General features: G+C 42.0%; 1 protein-coding gene across 8 annotated transcripts in view; it reads right to left on the bottom strand.

The window, feature by feature from the left end:
* ADD3 (adducin 3) overlaps positions 1-20,603 on the bottom strand; it is a 119,614-nt gene that overhangs the window by 74,526 nt on the left and 24,485 nt on the right. The window contains exon 1 of one of the 8 annotated variants that reach the window (XM_077349674.1): positions 10,657-10,747. The exons of the other annotated variants lie outside the window; for them this stretch is intronic. The gene's annotated coding sequence lies outside the window, so the exon portion shown is untranslated. Of the gene's footprint in view, positions 1-10,656; positions 10,748-20,603 lie in introns of those variants that run through there. 8 annotated transcript variants of the gene reach the window in all.

Here is a 20,603-nt window from a genome sequence, read left to right as displayed (position 1 = left end):
GAATAACTTGACCAGGCACCCTGATTGTTCAAGTGTAATGTAATAGATTACAGGCATATACCTGTAATATTTCAGATTAACTTCAAAGTAATGAAAATGATTCCAAAAGGTTCAGTAGCATATGATACTTATTGAATGATTCAGCCTTGCTGGAGTTAAGCAGGTACAATCAATGCTGAGATGGGATCCTTCAATGAATTAATGTATGTCACTTTATGACCCATTTTATGGCTCACACAAAAACATCATATATTAAAGTCGGAGGACAGGAAAGCTGCCACTCTCTTGACTATCCAAAAACTATGCAAAGCTGAATTAAGAGGGCTTTGCTATGCAGGCAACTGAATTGCACTGTACTAAATGATTCACTAAGTTATCAAAATATAATTGTTCTTAAGTATATTCTCAGACGTAGCTGTAAATATAGAAGGGCCTCTAGATTTGCTGTGCCCTGTCCTCTACCGAAGACCTGGTGGTATAGGTATGCTTCTGCTTCAATTCTGTTTTTAGATTTTTGGTTTGATTTCCCGCTCCTCCACATGCAACCAGCTGAATGACCTTAGGCCCTACTAGAGCCGTTCTGACTGAGCAATCTTGTCGGAGCTCTCTCAGCCTCACCTACCTCACAGGATGCCTGTTGTGGGGTGAAGAAGGGAAGGCGATCGTAAGCTGCCTTGAGACTCCTTCAGGTAGTGAAAAGAGGGGTATAAACACCTACTCTCCTTCTTCTAACCCTGTTTTGTGGTTTAGTGAATACTCCATCCCGTTGATTCTACTGGTTTATACTGTTTTATTTTTTTTTTATAATTTTATTATTTATTATTATATGAAGCATTTACAGAAAAGTAAAGAGAAAAAAGCGACCAGCTGATATGGTTTGCCATCCTCTTTTAACATACATATTCAGTTCCCATCACATATTAATCCTAATCTAGACGTTTTTACCATCTTTCTTAGCAAAATGATTGTTAATACATATGAGAGTATGATCTGTTATAAGAATATATTCTATTATTATCTTAAGTGATATAAGGTCAGTCCCCTTCATAAATTGGTCCTGACCTAAAAGTTACTGCTGCTGTCTATCCCACAGGAAACCAGGAGAATGCTCCACTGTTCATCACATCCTTCAGGTGGTCGCAGAAAATGAAATTGTGTTTTTTTTCCTTAGTAATGTCTGATGATTCCTACATAATTTCTAGTTGTCCTTCTGTCAGGGCCAAAGAAGTCTCTTGCTTGATTCTTGCTTGCAGTCACCTTTAAGTAGGCTCTGTATACTTTATCAATCTGGATCTCTTCCTCTGGTCACACAGAGATATCTCCTGATAGCTTCCTGCGTGCTGTTGCCTTTGAATAGACTCTTTTTATTTTGCTGATCCAAATCACTGCCTGCTCTAAATAGACTTCCAGGTTTTCGGTGCTTTCCTTCCTTAAATCTGTTTTCCCAAGTTCTTCCAAGGTACTTTGGATTTTTACGTCCCTAGCTCTCTCCCCCTCCTGTTATTAACTTCCAGACACTGAATTCTCGTTTGAAGTATTGTTGGCTGAGTTGTGTTTTCATCAGCTGTTTTTTCCAGACCGTCGGTTCTGTCTAAAAGCTCTTTCTTAGTCTTTCGGATTTCCTTTTCCACCTTATTGACTGCTTTCAGTATCTTTGAATTCCCTTCGCATAACAAATGGAAAAGCTGTGCCTTAGTTAATTTTTCCATAGTTCTAGGCAGTCACAAACTATAAACAGAAAGTCTCGTGAGGTCTCGTGGGAGCACGAGCGATCCCAAATTATCAGTTTGTCGATCCCCGTATCAAGTCAGCTTCCCCCACTAAACTCTCTCCAACAAAACTTTAAAGTCTCTCTTTTCTTTAAGCTCTCTCTTTGTTTGGTTAGTGGGTATAATTAGCTGGAAGCCTCTCACTTGACGAAAGTATTCACTTGTAAATTGGTTGAGGGGGGGGGGGGAGAGCTTGTGGGGAAAGAAAAGGAAAAGCCAGAAAACTCACGGTCTTTACTTCGGCTCCTGTCAGTCTGGTAAAAGATGATCTGGGAAGAATGTAGGGTCAGCTGGTCGTTTCAGGCTTAGAAAGTTATTTACGACAAGGGCGCCATCATGACCTTAAGCACATGCCATGGCGATCCGGAGAGCTTAGTCTCCCTTCCTCTCCACGGATCTGTAGGGCCCTCAGGATGCCGTTCCCAGTTTCTGGGGCGACCGGCGAGCGAGATTTGCGTATCTGCTCAGGTCTGCCTGGTGCGGTTGCTCCTGACCCTCAAGCATGGCTTAAGAGCCGGACAGAAGCCCAGCTGTTACGGCGCCATCTTCAGTCGTTCTCCTCAGTCAGTCGGTTTATACTGTTTTAAAGGTAAAGGTATCCCCTGTGCAAGCACTGAGTCATGTCTGACCCTTGGGGTGACACCCTCTAGCGTTTTCATGACAAACTCAATACGGGGTGGTTTGCCAGTGACTTCCCCAGTCATTACCGTTTACCCCCCAGCAAGCTGGGTACTCATTTTACCGACCTCGGAAGGATGGAAAGCTGAGTCAACCTTGGGCCAGCTGCTGGGATCAAACTCCCAGCCTCATGGGCAAAGCTTTCAGATGGCTGCCTTACCACTCTGCGCCACAAGAGGCTCTATTATACTGTTTTACTGTTTGCATACACCCCCTCACCTGTGCTGTTGTTTGTGGTTGGGGGAGGGTTCGGAGATTGGTGGGTGATCGGTGCCGTGGCCTCTGTGCCGTCCCTAGATAGGGACATGCTGCCCTCTGTTCCCTCTGCCAGTGCTTTGCGTCCTGGCCCACTGCCTGCGGTGCTCCCCTGAACCCCTGGCCACCTTTCTGTCCCCATTCCCTTTGGTGCCCTCCTGCCTACCGCAACATTCCAGCAACCACTTTGATTGTGGCTCTGGCACTCAACCCGGAACTCCCTGGTTATGCATGCGGCGCCTTTGGCGCCGCTTCAGATTGGGCCCTGGTCGCCAGGGAAGCTGCAGTTTCTTCTGCGTTTCGCTAACACAGCTTTTTCGGCGGCATGCATTAAATCTGTAGCCAGTTGCAGCCGTCACCATGCATTATCTGTGATTTTAGTCGCCGCCATTCCACCCCGAATGCGCGCTATTCCCCCCATGCATAATGGGTCCATATGTTGCTTGCCCCATCTTTGTTGGTCTTAAAGGTGCTACTGGACTCTGATTCTAATATAATTCAGACCAGAGAGAAACTGAATTTTAATATACTGAAAAAATACTATATTTCCTGAAATTTCAGTTAAATTCCAAACAATGCTTTGGAGAGAGAAAAGGAGGTAAGGGAGAGAGAAAAGAACCACTTCTGGCCTGATTACACACACAAGGCCAACAGAAAAACACAACAAACCAAATCTGAAATATAAGAGCTCAGCTATTCATAATCATTCTGTGAATTTTACTACATTTCTTTAAACATAATCTGGAATAACCTAGACAAGGTTTCTCTATATGTCCTATCTTTTCTATAGTCCTGTAATTCATGGAAAAGTTTTGTCACAATGCTTTCAATCATTTTGACTTCAGCATCTAGAAGATTATCCTTATTCTACCAACTACAAAAGCTTTAATACAAATCGTTTATTAAATAGGCCTATAAATTGTTAATTACAGCCCTTTAATACCAGGATAAACTAGTGCTACTTCCCATTAAATCAGCATTGAGGGGGCAATCTTAAGTAGATCTACTATGAAGCAAGTCTCATTTCATTCAATGGTATTTACTCCCAGGAACATGTTCTCATGATAATTCAGATTTAATGTTCCATTATTATTTTCTCTAAATAAGTTCATTCATTAGTTTTCTTGTAATTCTGAACAAACCCAAACCTGTAGTTTATACTGAGGCAAAGATTCAATTTTATTGCAATAAGTTTGACTAATTAGGAGCTAAAATTTTGGCAGTCCTACAGACAAACATTTAAGATTATGAAAGGATTTTATAACAGATTTTAAGATTAGTTTAAAATAATTCTTTAGCTGCCTTAGTCGAAACACTACAAAGTTCTTTTATTTCAAACCTAGTAATTAGACTTGGCCCTCTTGTCAAACAGCTGTCAAGCTCTTTAAATCTTTAGTCAAAAGAAGAACTGATTCAGTATTTTAACTGTAAAGGAATTATTTGGTTTCAAAAGGCACACTTGTCCCTTGTCAGACATATCAGCCAGGAACTAAAGAACTATACTAGGGGTTCCTAAAGTGGGCAGTAAGCCCCCCCCCCCCGGAGCAGTGAAAGGATCCAGGATGGCAGTGAGGAATTGGGGGCAGTAGGGGGGCAGCTGTATGATTCTTCTTGCTAAAGCTGCATTTTCCTAGTGACATTCCAAGGTGGTTTGCCATTGTCTGCTTCTGGGTAGTGGCGACCCTGGACTTTCTAGGTCTCCCATCCCAATGCTGACCATGGCCAACACTGCTTAGCTTCCGGAAGGAAATGACAGCTTCAGAAGGTGGGCTGAGCTCCTTCTCCTCCTCAGATTCCATCCTTCCCAGTCTCCATCCCAGATCTACAGGAGTTTCTTAACCCAGGGTTGGCAGCCCTTTCCCTAATGTCTTGATATCTGGGAGGCTGGAAAAGCTTTCTCCTGCTCATGGGATTTTCTACTGCTTGCTTCCCTTTTTCTTTTCCTGTCTGTCTTTCTTCCCAATGGGGATCTAAAGTGGATTTTACAAAGAACTTGTATATTTTTTTCCAGACTAAAATCTAGCTGCTGCACAAAAATGAAAATAGAAGTGTTGGCAATATAGAGTGTTTTCAATGTGCAGTAGGTGTGTGTTCATATGTGTGTGTGGGGGGGAGCACTAGGGATGTGATCTCAGAGCCAAGGGGGCGGCAGCCTGGAAATGACTGGGAACCACTGACCTACACTTTTCTAACAGCTGCAGACCTCCACAATGGTGTTACTAACTGGGAATGGTCACGAATCTAAAAATTCCAGTTTGGTTCAGAGAGGCCCCCAAACTGAGCTGGAATTTCCCAAAACCAAATGGGCCAATCTCCTGTTTTTCCAGCTGCAACAAGCTCCTTGGAAGTGAGGAGAACAAAACAGATTACATTACTTACAGCCATTTAAACCTAACAGCTGATGGGTGGACCCACCTTGGTTTAAATAGTTCAGACAGCTGAACTAGTGGAAGGTGCTGTGTAGATCCACCTGGTAGTACCAGAGTATGGATGCAGTTAGGATAGGTGATTTACCGACTAGGATAGGGGAGGAATATTGTTTCCACCATCTGTTGGAGTTTTGAGACCAGGCACAACCAACAGCGAATGAAGGGCCCCCGCTCCCCCCTCCCCCCATCTTCCCCCTTCCTCCCAGAACTCCACCAGAGCGCTCTGGACCTGTTGTGGTATTGCACCATTCCATCGTTATATTATTATATTGTTATACTGTTACATTATTCTGTTATATGGTTACAACCACTGTTATTAATTACTGTATGTTTTAACGAAGACTGTTTCATGTATCGTTGATTAGTTTTAATGTAAACCGCCCTGAGCCTTCGGGGAGGGCGGTATATAAATCTAAATAAATAAATAAATAAATAAATTGTACTGTTATTTTATTGGGGATTAATTGAAGGTGTTTTTACAATTGTTTTTGGAAATTGTTTTATTTTATTGTTTTATCCTGTTGAAAGCCACCTTGGGCAGACTGTGTCAGGAGGGGCGGGGTATAAATTAAATTATAAATAAGTACACTGAACTAGATAACAGTCTGCTAAATGTTTGGGGAAAGTGTTTTCCACGAACATTGGTTCCGGGACTATAAACTGGGCTAAGTTCATGCCAGTTTTGGCTCGTGAACTGGTTTGTGTACATTCTTACTACAAACTGTTTTCTAATCAATGTTGAATTTCAAAAGTTATTTGGCTTGGTTTATACATTTATTTAAAGTTTTGTAGCAGATAGGTGCTGTCATAATATATGTCTTGTGACAAGCATGTATGGCAGGGAACAGAATCTGAAAAGCAAATATATGCAGAGAATAATCAGGTTTGCCAGGAAACCAGAGTAGCTTTGTGTAGTGGTTAAGAGTAGCAGCCTCTAATCTGGAGAATCAGATTTAGTTCCCCTTCTGCACACAGCCAGATGTGTAGCCTCACCAACCTCACAGGGTGTCTGTGGGGAGAGGAATGGCAGGCAATTCTAAGCCACCTTGAGACTCCTTCGGGTAGTTAAAAGTGGGGTACAAAAAACAGCGGTCTCTCTCTCTCAAAAGGATTGGGGGCATGGGAAGTGGCTGTTCACAACTGTGTGACATTGCTTATGGGAAGACCCAGAAATGATGTCACGGCTGTCTAGGAATTGCCAGAAACTCATGATAAAACTCATGATAAAACAGAAATGAGCTCCCAAGGCAGCTCCCAAGGCTGCTGCCACTTGGGGGAGGGGCTGGGAAGCCTAGTGACAGGATCCCAGCAGCAAGCTTAGCCCCCAACCTATGCACTTTTGCTATAAAGCCTAAATACAATTTATACATGAATACATGAACAAGGACCCTGAAAAAAATGGGACTGTCACCCTAACTCATGGTGAAAACATGCACATATTTTAATTGTATAAGCCTTATTACTCAGAGAATGAAATGAACTCACATAGGTTAGAGCAGTGGTCCCCAACCTTTTTATCACCGGGGACCACTGAACGCCTTTTACTGAGGCCCCCGGTGGGGGGGGGAGTTTACTCCTCTACTCTCAACCACTGCCCTAGCACTCTCTGATCACTATGGTAATGTTTAAACATCCCTTCAAAATAAGACACAGACACGCCATAACAATGAAGTGTGTTGTAAAGGGCTGGAGGGGATGAAGTAAAGGGCCGGGGGGGGGGAGGTGTCCTTCGGGGCCCACTTCCAATTAGTCGAAGGACCACATGTGGTCTGCGGCCCACAGGTTGGGGATCGCTAGGTTAGAGGATGGATTTTGTCACTGTGATCCCACTCCTATTCCATATGCAACAACTTCAGTTATCATGCCGTCTTACGTGCAAAGGATTTCTGTCCCTGGCTCCATGCCTATAATCTCAGATAAGGTCATCCCTAGACCTTCTGCTCCTTCCCGTCCAAACAAGATTTCTCTCAAGTGTTCAAGGAAAATTCTTCTCCACTATTTATTTCATTTATGCCTTGCCTCTCTCCCCAATGGGGACCCAAAACAGCACTGTCCACCCAATCCCTTTTCAAGAATCCTGCTCAGGCACAGAAACTCTGCTTCTCCTAGCAAAGTACGTGCAAGGCCTCATTCATGCTACATCAACAAAGCCAATGAAGCCTTTTTTTAAATTTTAAAAAAGAGTATGCATATAATACTATGTTTTTATTGGTTTCTCGGTGGTTCATTCCTGTATTAAGTTCCTTCTTTCATATTCTCAACAAGACCTTATACAGCCATCTGAACTGTAAGTACTTTAATGCGTGGAAGGGAATACTACTTGGTTATCATATCTAAAATCATCCTTAGATATCTGTATTGTTCTTTTTACAGACTAATCCTGTATATGTATTTCTAATAAAAATATTTGGTCCTGATCTAAAGTGAACACACAGTAGCACTGCTGCACATACACAGCCAGCAACAAAAAGTTTTCTAATCAGCTATTTTGAAGTAAAGGGAAAGCAGAGATTGGAATCTACCCTTTTGGATAGCACTGTACAGCAAAAATCATTCTACAAATTACCATACACATTCCATCTCTTTTCTCCCCTACCCTTTCTGATCCTGTGAAGTTTTTAAAGGCAAATCATTTATAGATCTGTTATTAGTTTGCTAGTTGTCACAATTATGTCTCAAACTTCAGAAGTTATCTTTCTAGAAAATTATAACCTTTATAGTATATCAGTATATAATACAATAACTTATGTCCAGTGAGGTATAACTGTAAGCTGTTCACGTTTTCTTTCAATGAAAACCAGATCATCTAGCCATCATTTTAGCAATGTAACAATATAACAACTTAATTATAAAAGAGAACACCCACAATTCTCCACCCTGAGACATTTAGCAAATTGATATGCTGAGGAAGCTTCTAATACAAGAGAAAAACCTATCGCAAGGCTACTATAGATGTAGGGAAACTTGATTTTCCTTAAGTAAACTTATTAATCTTCATAGTTACAACAAAATGTGAGCACTGCAATTCATTGTTATAATGTATTAATATACTCATTTTACTAAACAGGCTCAAAATGGTTTACATATACAAAATAAATTCCCCAAAACAAAACAATGTCTAGCCAAAGGCTTTCCTAAATATCTCAGCCTTGTGACTCTTTCTGAATTGCATAAGGGGGACTTACACCTTATTATCTCTTTGATGCAGAAATGCTTCTTGGATTTCAGCTTTTTGTATGTTTAACCCAGGCTTTCTCAACTATGGTTTAAATTGTTAAACATTTACTGGATGATATGACCAGCAAAATGGATACATCCCGCAAAATGGATAATGATTAACCTGGAGGGGGTGGGAGGGGGAGGGGCCCTAAGTGAGCACATACACAGCCATGCATCCCAACCATAGCGCCACTTCTGGGGTTTCTCAATAGTAAAAAAGTTGAGAAAGGCTGGTTTAGACTCTAGAGCATTATAAAGTTATAATGCTGCAGAACAAAATCTTAATCAAATATATACATTTTGAGCACATAAAACCTTGATTTAAAAAGCATCTCACTAGTTTGGAAAGAAAATGTATTTCATAACAGTATTTTACAGGACTATCCAGAATATCTAATTTTTCCATTGGGGAAAATGTTCTAGGAAAAAAAATCTCCAGTTTCTGTCTTTTTCACTCTAAACCTTCACCAGGTAATGATATGACTGTGACCAAAGTTCCCTTTGATCTCCTTGCCAAAAATCTATTCAGCGTACTACAACAGATCTACTATGAATTCTCGCTCATTAGCTGGGCCCAAAACAATCTGGGACAATTCCATGGTTGTTATGTGGCCAAAATGTCTTACACACCAATGCAACAAGTATGAAGAAAACATTTCATTTCTTTTCTATGGCAGCAGTGTTGGTGAGGAGCAACATATGAATACATAGGCAAAAGGGTTTCTACCATGTCACATGACTGCATCAAACTCTTATTCAAAGTCACTATGAAAGATGGGGAAAATTACTCTTAAGCAATCTTATTGATAATGGTACATTTTGGAGACAGAATCTAAAGTGCTTCATATATTACTAGATGTGAACAAGAGCTGTTTTATCCACAAGATCTGGTACAATGACTTATATCATATCATTTACTATACTGAAGACCCATTATGTTCAGGTACATAATTCCATATTAATCACATTTACATTTTTTAAAAAATGAAGCAATGTGGGATCAGTCCTCATGATAACGCTGAGGTGGCATGCAGATGACACACACTCTATCTGATTGGCCTTCACTGCAAGTATACTCCCAATAGGGAGAGGGCACTCCCCCACTGAGGTCCAATTGGAGACTTCCCCACTCTCCTAATTACCCTCCTTCTCCTGAGCAGGCCAGAAGAAGAGCCTGCTGTCGGTAAGCCTTTGTCGCTAGAGAGCCTTTTTGCCCAGATGGCATTCTTCCACCCTCCTCCTGCCTCCAAGCAGCCAGGGGAAGGGTATGGAGCTGGGCCCACTGGCCTCTGACATGGCTGGAGAGACCTAGGCACCATCTGAGCTTCCAAACATCCACTGGGGGAGAACTGAGTGCCCTCCTGCCCTCCAAAAATGGGCATGGGCAGCTGAGCAGCTTCCCGGCCTGCAGACAATGCTCTGAGGTAGCCCTCCTTCCTGTTGTCCCTTTCAAGGCCCTTTTTCAAAAGCCTGACACTAGTGGAAGTATAAAAAGTTTCAACGTTATCATAGTGTGAGAGCCTGAACACTGTTTAATGTTCGAAAGCATCCATCAACAAGCTATGATAAATGAACAAAACACCTCTTAATTCCTACTCTTCTTTTAAGAGATCATTTAGTCTCGATTACATATCCATTAAATCCTAGGTTCTAAAACTATGAATGCTGGGACTTGGGGGGAAATCAGCAGATCCTCCAAAAAGTCAAGTCAGGAGGCTGCTCCTTTCAGCTACAACTAAAAGGCCAACCTTGATCCCAGTTTATATAGAGAACATTGGATAGCTCTCCTACTTTCTTCTTTGTTAGCAATAGCAGCCCAAGCATAACTTATTATTATTACCTAGCCTGACAGCATGTGTGCAGTAGCAATCAAAGTATCAGTCAAAGTTCTTGGAGTCCTAAATTCAAAGCTCACTGGGTGACCTTGGACCATTAGCACACTCACTGTGCCTGACATGTCCTGTGGCGCTGTTGTGAGCATAAAATGAAGATGATGAAAAACACTTTTGGTCCCCAATGGGAAGAAATATACAGGTTATAATTGACCTGGACTGACAGGTGAGTAAACAGAACTGAAATCAGGCAATTGAGCGACAGTATTTCTTCAAGCAGAGTGACTCCAAATATCTTCTTAATCAAAACTATAGATTTCATGTGCAGGAGCTGATTGCAAGCAAACAGGTACATGAAAGGACAATCTAAATATGAAATGACTTGACAAATGTTTAGTGCTTGATGGGTGAGGAGTTCACAGGTGAACAGAACTTAACTGGAGAGAGGAGAGGCAGAAAGTAGAGAGTATTTACCTTCAACCAGTCTCATTACATGCTATTCCTTGGTGGGCATCTTAGCAGCCTTTACACATTAAGCCAAGTTCACTAAACTTCTGTGAAACTCTATGCCCATTTCTGCAGATGAAACAGCATGTAGGAAAATGCATTGAAAGAACAGTAAAAGAAGAACAAAAGTCAACTCGCAATAGAAAGAAATTTAAAAAAATTTTCCAATAACTTTTAAGAATCCAAAATTACACAAGCTTTTTAAAGCCCCCAAATCCTTCTTCCTTTCTCATAACACAATGCATAAGCCTTCTATATTCAACAGCCATTTTTCATGCGGACACAAATTGTGTTATACAGTTTCATCAGTCCCACGAAAATAAAACTAAAAATAATTTTAAGGAAATAGCAAAGGCAGAGTTGGTTTTATGATTTCAATAGCAACCCTTTCTACAATGAAACATGCCTGGCTATTTAAGCTCCATGTAAATTGCAATCCAATACTAATTGCAAGTTCTGTATTTGCCCACTAATCTCAGTGCTAACACTGTAAGGGTGGAGTGTATCCTACACCTTCACACATTTCAAAGGAGTCCAGCAATGTTGCTGATAACATTCTATTTCCAGAATGGCAACTGAAAGAAGGGATCAACAGTTCAAGGCTAATGCATGCCGGTATACTATTTTGCTTGTGAAACTGCATCTACAATCATCCCTTCTTTATAAAGGTGATGGTAATCAGAAATCTATACTTAAATGTCAAATAATTTGAATGGGTATCCCTAATTGTATAAATTATCTTTCTTATGCTGAACAAGGCGGAAATACAAAGAAGAAAAACCACACCCCACAACTACCCTGAGACGCCAATGTAAATATATATATATATGCTATCAGTCAATGCACTCATCAAATAAATAATAATTAGCATTTATATAGCAGTTTTAATATTCAAAAGTTATTATCATGCATTATGTCAGCATAATCATGTTAAATTGGTATTATTCCTGTTTCATGGGGGAGGATACCAAGTCTGACAAAAGCTTGTCTAAGGCTACCTATTGAATTCATAAGATAAGGTTTTAATTAGGGTCTTCCCGATACATAGTTCAGTGTTTGAAGTTTTTTATATATTTACTTATCATGGTTGAGGGACTGCCAAGAAGTGAAGGAAGACAGCCAAAACTGAAATCCTGGCCTCAAAGCTCAGGAAGGGACTTGGAAGTGATTGATAGAAACAGACTATGGAGTCACAGATTTAGTGTACATAAAGCAACATATCTTGGAGGTACATGGAAAGTGTCCAGATGCCTCCACCTCTCTGCAGCAAGATAAAAATGTGCCATCATCCCTGCAGCCTGTGGAGCATGGTGGAATTTACAGCTCATTCAAGAGGGAGCAAGAGAGATTTGTGTGCTTCTTTCAACCTGCCCATCATGCTCTACATTTCGTCCCTTGCCTTGAAAAGTGCTTTTGGGAAAGAAAGGACTACTGTAGCTATTCTATTTTGTGTCTATTTTGACTGTTAACTGCTCCAATTTCAGAGATATCAATTAAGTGATTTCACAAAAACACTTTAAAAGCATTTTTTAAATGAATGGGGCAAAAGAAAGCATCAATCCTTTTTATTCATCTCATCTGAAATGAGACAAAAATAGCCAGGGGTAAAATATGATTGATTCAGCAGCACCCACACCTACCGTTTGAACTATACCGTTTGAACTATATTTGTCCGCTTGTTTTTTTTTTTGTACAAATAAATGGCCTGAGTGTCTGACATTAATTCTTTGATGTTAAGACTGAAACAATTCCCTAAGAAAAACATCAAAATGACTGTTTAAAGAGATAATCTATCATCTATTAAATACCCCCTATCAGCAAGAACATAATATAGAAAGTAAAAAGTGATGTTTAGGCAACATTCTATCCCTATTTACCTTACCTTTGCAAAGGATATACTAAGGATGGGAGTGAAGAAGGTCAGAGGAACAATGATCTACTTTCAATTTTTTTATACAGAGATGCAAAGCAGGAAAATAAGAGACAGCTAAGGAATTGATAATTGTTTCACAGGCATTATCTTACATTCTAATAACAATATCTACACACGTCAGAAGGGCCCAAGGTTTGCAGAAAAAAAACATGAAGTTTTAAAAAAATAAAAGAACATACACACACAGGGTTTTAAAAAAAGAAAATGATAAAAAGGAGTGCCAGTTGCTTAAAAAAAACAGATCCTCACACTGGCTGTTGCTAGGTAACCACAGCATTCAAAGCTTCAGTTTCTTTTATGAATAAGAGGCAGGGGCAGGTTTCTTTTGAGATCTATTTTGGCCTTTGGGGGTGGACTTACTAAGCCAGGCCTGGAGATAGACCTGTGAGTTCCAAGTGGGAAAATTTCTGGATATTCTGTGGTGAGGTCTGATGAGGGCAGAGTTTGTGGAAGAGAGAGGCCTCAACATAACATAATGTCACAGATCTCTAATCTGCTTTTGCCTCCACTGGGGAGAAAGATCATAGTTTTCTTCGGCAGAGGCTGCAGGGGAAAAGAAGATGGAAAGCTAAAGACAGAGGGGCAGAGAATGCTTAGTTGACTGTTGGGTGGGAAAGAGATAGGGTTGCCAACTCCAGATTGGGAAATCTTTGGAGTTTTCAGGGAGTTTTGGCGGCCGATTTGCTTGCAGCCTGGCGAGGTTCTCGCTGCGGGGGGGGGGGGGGACAGCTGCGGCCCGGTGCTGAGGCCTTCACGGCCTGGCGCCGGTCTGCGGCCCGGTGGTTAGGGACCACTGCTCCAAATAACAGATCTGGAGATTAATATCCCACATTTCACTACAGAAATAGCCCCAAAGCAGCTTCCAAGCACCTTTTCCTTCTATCAGCAAGTTCAGACTCTATTGGCCTAATACTTGAACCTGGAATTTTTTTAGTCCCAATGCGTATTAACGTATGCTTACCAACATTGAACTTCATTTGCCACATAATCGCTCACTCTTGGAACTCTTCACAATCAACCTTGGTTTCACCAACCTGAACACTTTTGTATCATCTGCAAACTTGGCTACTACTCATCCCTAGTTCCAGTTCATTTATTAATAAATGGCTCCAGTACTGATCCTTGTGGATAATGTGAGGGTAATTGAAGTCTCTCAGTAGAATAACTTTGTGTGTGTTATCTTATATCCTTATATCATCTCAAGATCAGCCTCAAGGGTTTGATTAGGGGATGAAAGTGCAACCTAACTTTTAAGTAACCCTTATGGCCCAGTATTTCTTCCATACTGCTTTTGTTGCAATTCCCCTGTTTTCAAATGTATTTGATTCTATGCTGTCTTTGATGTACAACATAACACCAACAACAATCTGCTCCTCCCTGTCCTGCCTATAGAGCTTATATCCAGGAATGTCTGAATCCCACTGTACTCCTCTATTCCACCTTGCTTCTATCATCTCATTATAAACCAGTGGTTCGCAACCTTCCTACCTTTACTACAGTTCCTCATATTGTGGTGACCCCCATTGTTCATTATGCATGTGGAAGAGTTAGTAGAATTTCTCCAAATATATATAGGAAAGTATACTCTTACTTGTTAATTAATTGTGCCTTGACTTTTTTCCTTCTAAAACTAACTCATATATACCCATTCATTCCTCTGGTAAGTTTTTATCTTTTCCAAAACAGATGTTTAGTCCCGTATTTTTAGCAATGTTCACCTCTTCTATGTAATTCAGAAGACATACATTCAGACTTTTCTGGCCATCAAATTACAGCTGACTTCTGTTGAGCCCCCCCCCCCCATAGGGTTTCCAAAGCATGAGATGTTCAGAGTGGATTGCTATTGCCTTCTTCTGTGTAGTAACCCCAGACGTCCCTGGTGGTCTCCTATCAAATACTAATCATGTCTGCCCCTGCTTAGCATCCAAAATCTGACAAATTAAACTGGTCTGGGCTACCATGCTCAGGAGAAAGACTTGTTCATTTGTTAAATTGGATTTGTACTATGAAATGCAGTATTAACTCCTTTGGCAAATCACATTCTTCAAGCAGCAGTTGACCCATGCTGACTCTTAAACCATCCTTGAATTCTCACTCCCAAGAGTTTATATCATTAGCTGACATATTTATTCCTATTTAACCTTCTAAAACAAAAATCCTGGGTAACTAATTGTTTAAAAATTTATAAAATTTATATAGTTTTACACAGTATCTATACATAACAAATTTACTCCATTTTAACATGCCAAGTACTTAAAACCCTTATCCTTACAAATCTATTCTCATACGTAATTTTCTTACAAATAAGACACAAGGAGATAAAACTGAGTCTTGAAACACTACTAGTTCAGATTGCAGGAAGGAGCTCAGAGAAGTAATTGTTTCCTAAATGACAAAACAAAAACCTTGCACATATAGGCATAGCACATCAGATTGAATTTATTATATAAGCATCAGTAGGGCTGAAATTTGCTTGTGATTTCCTGTAAAAACTACAAACAGACATTTTCACACTGTTCCAGCACATGGATGTTGTGCCCTTGAGAGAATGTTACCTAGCCAGCAGGGTTAACTTTTGTTGCTCGTTGAAGTGACTTATGAATAGCTGGCCATTTGTTAGCATAAATCTCTTGAAGGGAACAATGAGAATGGTTAACTTGTACTCAGCTAAAGTTACCAGTTGCATCATGCTTTAGTACAGTGAGTACAGCAAGCATTTCCCCCGAACTGTGCTACTTGTATAGACACCCAGCATATTATGACATATACATTCTTTCAGACAGACAGAAAGAAATGACATATACAGTATTTGCTGGTGTATAAGACTACTTTCCCCCTCCAAATGGGGTCGTCCTATACGCCGGGTGCACTTCAGTTGGGATAGACATAGCTGCTCCCGATGCCCGCCTACCTCATTCTATATTCCATCCAGTACCACATGGTATCCAGTGCGGCCACGGCAAGTAGCAGCAGCGAGACAGGGGTGCCAGCCTTTTTGGCGTGACCGGCCCGTTCTGCTCAGCGGGAAGCAGCAGCGCTCTGGCCCGCCCCTTGTCTATGCAGAGCTCACACATGCACACTTGCGCACTAGTGCCGGTCACAGGGAGATGCAGGGGCGGGCTGGAGGCGCTGCAGGGGCGGGCTGGAGGCGCTGCGGTTTCACTGTGGCTGTACAATGTTGACAATGACAGGTACTGTAATGTAATGTAACAAACTCTATATTTTGAGTGGAAATGTTGGGGGGTCGTCTTATATGCCCAGTCGTCTTATACGCTGGCAAATACGGTAGATTTATATCATGACATTTATTTCTCAGATATGGAATTCAGTGAAGCCATTCTTTTCTGAAGATGCCCTTGGTAAGAGCTGGAAATGTAACTCATTTAAGAAGAAGGGTTGGTTCTTCTATGCATTAGTGAAGTCACCCAGGAACTTGGGATAGTTATCTATTATTTACTTTACTGGACTTAAGGCCCGCTGTAGGCCCAATACTGCAGGCACTAGGGGGCAGGCGGGTGGGGGTAGGAGGGCCCTCAAACCCAGGCACCCCACCCCCGCCGAGGGCCTCTTGTGCAGCCGGGAAGGCCCCCCCCCCAGAAACCGCGGCTTCGTCCCGGGGAAAGGAGCAGGCCCAGTGCATTGGTGACGTGGCGAGCCTGCTCCTTTCCCCGGAATGGAGCCTTTTCAGCCCCCCCCACCCGAGGCCACGGCTTCGTTCCTGGGAGAGGAGCAGGCCTGCCGCATCCCCGGAACAAAGCCTTTTCCGCCGCAGCCTCATGCCAGGGAAAGCAGGACCCCATCGCATCTCTGATACAGCGGGCCTGCTGCTTTCCCCGGAACAAAGCCTTCCCCATGGTCGGTGGCTCAGCCGCTGCGTGGCCAGTGGGAAAGGAGCAGGGCTACCGCTTGGGCGACTCACCTGTGGAGAAGGGTCTTCTTCCCGCGGTGACTCCCAGGGTGGCCGACCAGAGGACGGGCCAAGTAGGCAATGGGAAGCCATGCGCAATTGCCTACTTGGCCCTGGAGTGACACTCGGAGGGGTCAATCAGGAGCTGCTTTGCGGCTCCTGATTGGCCCCTCCGAGATTTTATCCCAGACGGAGCCCCGTTCTCCTCCCATTTACCCCATATCCTTTTATTTAGACCGATCCGCAGGAGTGGTTTAAATATTACTTATTTACTGTGATTTAGTCTACCCTTCTTACTGGGCCATTATAATATTGCTGAAGGAGACTATGAACTGGTTCAAACAGTTTAATGTTCCTTCTTCTACCATGTATTGCTTCCCTCCCTCTCTCTACCAAACTCCATTTTCCTCTCTCCCTGTTCCATGGAAAGCTATCTTTTGACATCACATCATAGTATGTTTGGGTATAACACAAGCAATGGTCGACAGCAACAGAATACAGGATGATCTTGATAGGCTCGAGAAGTGGGCTAAACTGAATTAAATGAAATTCAATAGGGACAAATGTAAAGTTCTGCATTTAGGTAGGAAAAACCAAATACACCAATATAACATGGGGGAGACTTGTCTTGGCAGTAGCATGTGTGAAAAGGATCTAGGAGTCTTAGTAGACCATACATTGAACATGAGTCAACAGTGTGACTCGGTGGCTAAAAAGGCAAATGGATTTTGGGCTGTATCAAATAGAGTATTGTGTCCAGCTCATGGGAGATGATGGTACCGCTTTACTCTGCTCTGGTTCGGCCTCACTTGGAATACTGTGTTCAGTTTTGGTCACCCCAATTGAAGAGGGATGTTGACAAACTAGAACGTGTCCAGAGCAGGACAACAAAGATGGTGAGGGGTTAGGAGACCAAGACGTATGAAGAAAGGTTTGGGGAGCTTGGTCTGTTTAGCCTAGAGGGGAGACGACTGAGAGGGGATCTGATAACCATCTTCAAGTATTTAAAAGGGTGCCATATGGAGGATGGAGCAGAATTGTTCTCTCTTGCCCCAGAAGGACAGACCAGAATGAATGGGATGAAATTAATTCAAAATAAATTCCATCTAATCATCCGGAAGATGTTCCTGACAGAACAGTTTCTCAGTGGAACAGGCTTCCTCAGGAGGTAGTAGGTTCTCCATCTTTGGAAATTTTTAAACAGAGCTACAGACCTGCCACAACAATGAACATAAGGAACATTTTATTTCATGGAAATTTTAACTCATGACAATGACAAATCAATTATTATTATTATTGTTGTTGTTGTTGTATTTATATCCCGCCTCCCCTCGAAGGCTCGAGGTGGCTTACATAACCCCATCCCCTAAAACCATAAAATAACAATAAGATCCGATAAATTTACAATAGTGGCAACAACGATGGCTTATTTCAAACAACAGCTTGTTTCTCTGCAATGAGATAGTCCCATCTGGGAGTGATGGGAGACAATGACACCCAAAGTGTGTTGTAAAGGGCCGGGGGGGGGGGAGAAGGTGTCCTTCGGGGCCCACCTCCAATTAGTCGAAGGACCACATGTGGTCCGCAGCCCACAGGTTAGGGATCGCTACTCTACTGCACTGCTATGAGGTATCCCTTTGTTTCAGATCTGCTATCCACCTACCTGGTCCTCCTCAGACACATTTGCAAGGCATTGTATGTTAGATCTCTGTATCTTATTTTGAAGGGATGTTTAAACATTACCATAGCGATCAGAGAGCTTTAGGGCAGTGGTTGAGAGTAGAGGAGTAAACTACCCCCCCCCCATCCGGGGCCTCAGTAAAAGGCGTTGAGTGGTCACCGGCGGTGAGTGGTCCCTGGTGATAAAAAGGTTGGGGACCACTGAAGTAGAGGATGCCTATGCTCTGGTAGGAGCGTACCTGTAAGGGGGAAGGTAACTTAGCCTGCACATGTCATTTAATTGCACAGACAATCCATCTGGACGGTGACTGGGTAGTCACTGGCTTCTCCATGTTGTACCCTATATATGAAATAGAGGTTATTGCACCTCCAAAATGGTTTGCTTCTCTTGATGCCGAAGAGCAGTAACATCTAGGGCAGCGGTCCCCAACCTTTATACGCTTGAGGACCACCTCCGGGGATGGGGAAGAGCCGGCGGGCTGGGCGCCGCACGTGCACGTTTTCACAAGCTGCAGCGCATGCGTGTTTGCACCAGCAGGGGACGCTGGCGCACATGCCTGTAGTTGTCGTGCATGCGTGTTTATGTCCACTGGCATGCCTCTCCCCCCCCCCCCATTGCAGTCTGGTGAGCCTGGTTGACGACCCCCGATCTAGGGTATGGAGTGCTCACTTTGCCAAAGATGAAGGGGAAAAAATAGAAAAGAGCTAGTTTTTTAATATCCTCCCTTTAATTATCTAAAGGAGTCCCGAAGTGGCTTACATTGTTCCCTTTCTCGCCCTACAAGACATCTTGGGGTGGGGCTGAGAGTGACTATGTGGCTTACATTCAAGTGGGTAGTCATGTTGGTCTGAATCAGCAGAACAAATTTAGAGTCCACTGGAACCTTTAAGACCAACAAAGTTTTATTCAAGGTATGAGCTTTTGTATGCATGCATACTTCCTCAGGTACAATAATTATTAGACTTTTATACCACCCATCCTGGTGAACAGTATAATACACTACAGTAAAGTTTTGAAATTAAATTAAAACAGTTAACAATAAACAACTTCTGGTTATTAACTGTTTGTGATCTGGAGTCTCCTACTGTCATGGTCAAGTCTGAACACCAATCTGGATGTCTCTCAAGTGATGGTAGGGGGTAACATTTTAGCTAGCTGCTCATTAAAAAAAGCACTTTACAAGCATCCAGGAAATACCTCTAATGCAAAGTGAATGAGCATCCAAGGCAAGAGTACAATGGATCCACATTAGTTGGAAAGCAAAGGCAGCACTGAATGGTATTTGTCTTTCTAACAACTTACCGTAAATACTCATGTTGATTCAGGTTGAAATTATGCTTAAGGGAAAAGGGAAAAAAGAAGTGAATGCTTGCAAATAAATTACTGAGAACTCCAACTAGAGCCAACTATGCCATTACTTTCTTCAATTATGTAGAATCATTCTACTGGATGCCTGTTAATTATATCATTCTTTCCAGCCGACTGAAGATGGCTGAACACTGGACACCCCCCTCCCGGGGCATAAACTGTAAGTACTTTAGCCGAGCTCAATGAACTGCGAATGGGTGACACTAGTAAGTACAGATTTAGCTGCAGCAAGCCTAATAAATACCACTAAGCATTTTATCTACATTGCTGAAGTATCATGGAAAGAAACTTTCTTAGACTGATAAAATGACTTGTGTAGAAGGAGATCCTTAATAGAGGGAATATGATCACAGCTGTAAGATACTTATGAGGGGACTATTAGTGTTCAGTAATATTTCTTAAAGGAATAAAATTTGTTTTTTTACACCTGACTTTTCACTACCCAAAGGAGTCTTAAAGTGACTGACCTTCCGCTTCCCTGTGAGGTGGCTGGGGCTGAGAGTTCTGACAGGACTTCTCTGTGAGAATAGCTCCATCAGGCCTGTGACTGGTCCAAGGTCACCCAGCTGGTTGCATGCGGAAACACGGGGAATCAAGCCCGTTTGCCAGATTAGAAGCCGCCATGCTTTATCACAAACATTTGTACCGGCCTAAAGTGGAACCTTCATAACTTTGAAGAATGTACTCCCATTTGCTCCTGAAATGTAATTTTAAGGCCATGTGCTGCAATATTCCAAATAAAATAATTGTTTTTGTCCTTTTCAAGAATGTTCAAAGAAAATAAAGTTGGTTTGCTTTTTATCTTCACTGCTTTACAAAACTCAATAAAGCACTGAGATACATGCAAAATAATAGGACTCTGCTCAATTTCAAACTAAAAAAAACAAAAATGTCTATGATAGTGCATAGATTCTTAACCTAACAGACATCATGATGTACTTCACTACCATACTTCCTAATTCAGCCATAGTTACATATTTTGTATATACACAGGGTCCACACATCATTTTAGCTGGTCAAAGTTC

This window comes from Paroedura picta, chromosome 8 (assembly GCF_049243985.1).
Source record: "Paroedura picta isolate Pp20150507F chromosome 8, Ppicta_v3.0, whole genome shotgun sequence".
In the NCBI taxonomy this organism is placed as follows: Eukaryota; Metazoa; Chordata; class Lepidosauria; order Squamata; family Gekkonidae; genus Paroedura; species Paroedura picta.
This window is presented reverse-complemented; position numbering and strand designations above follow the sequence as displayed.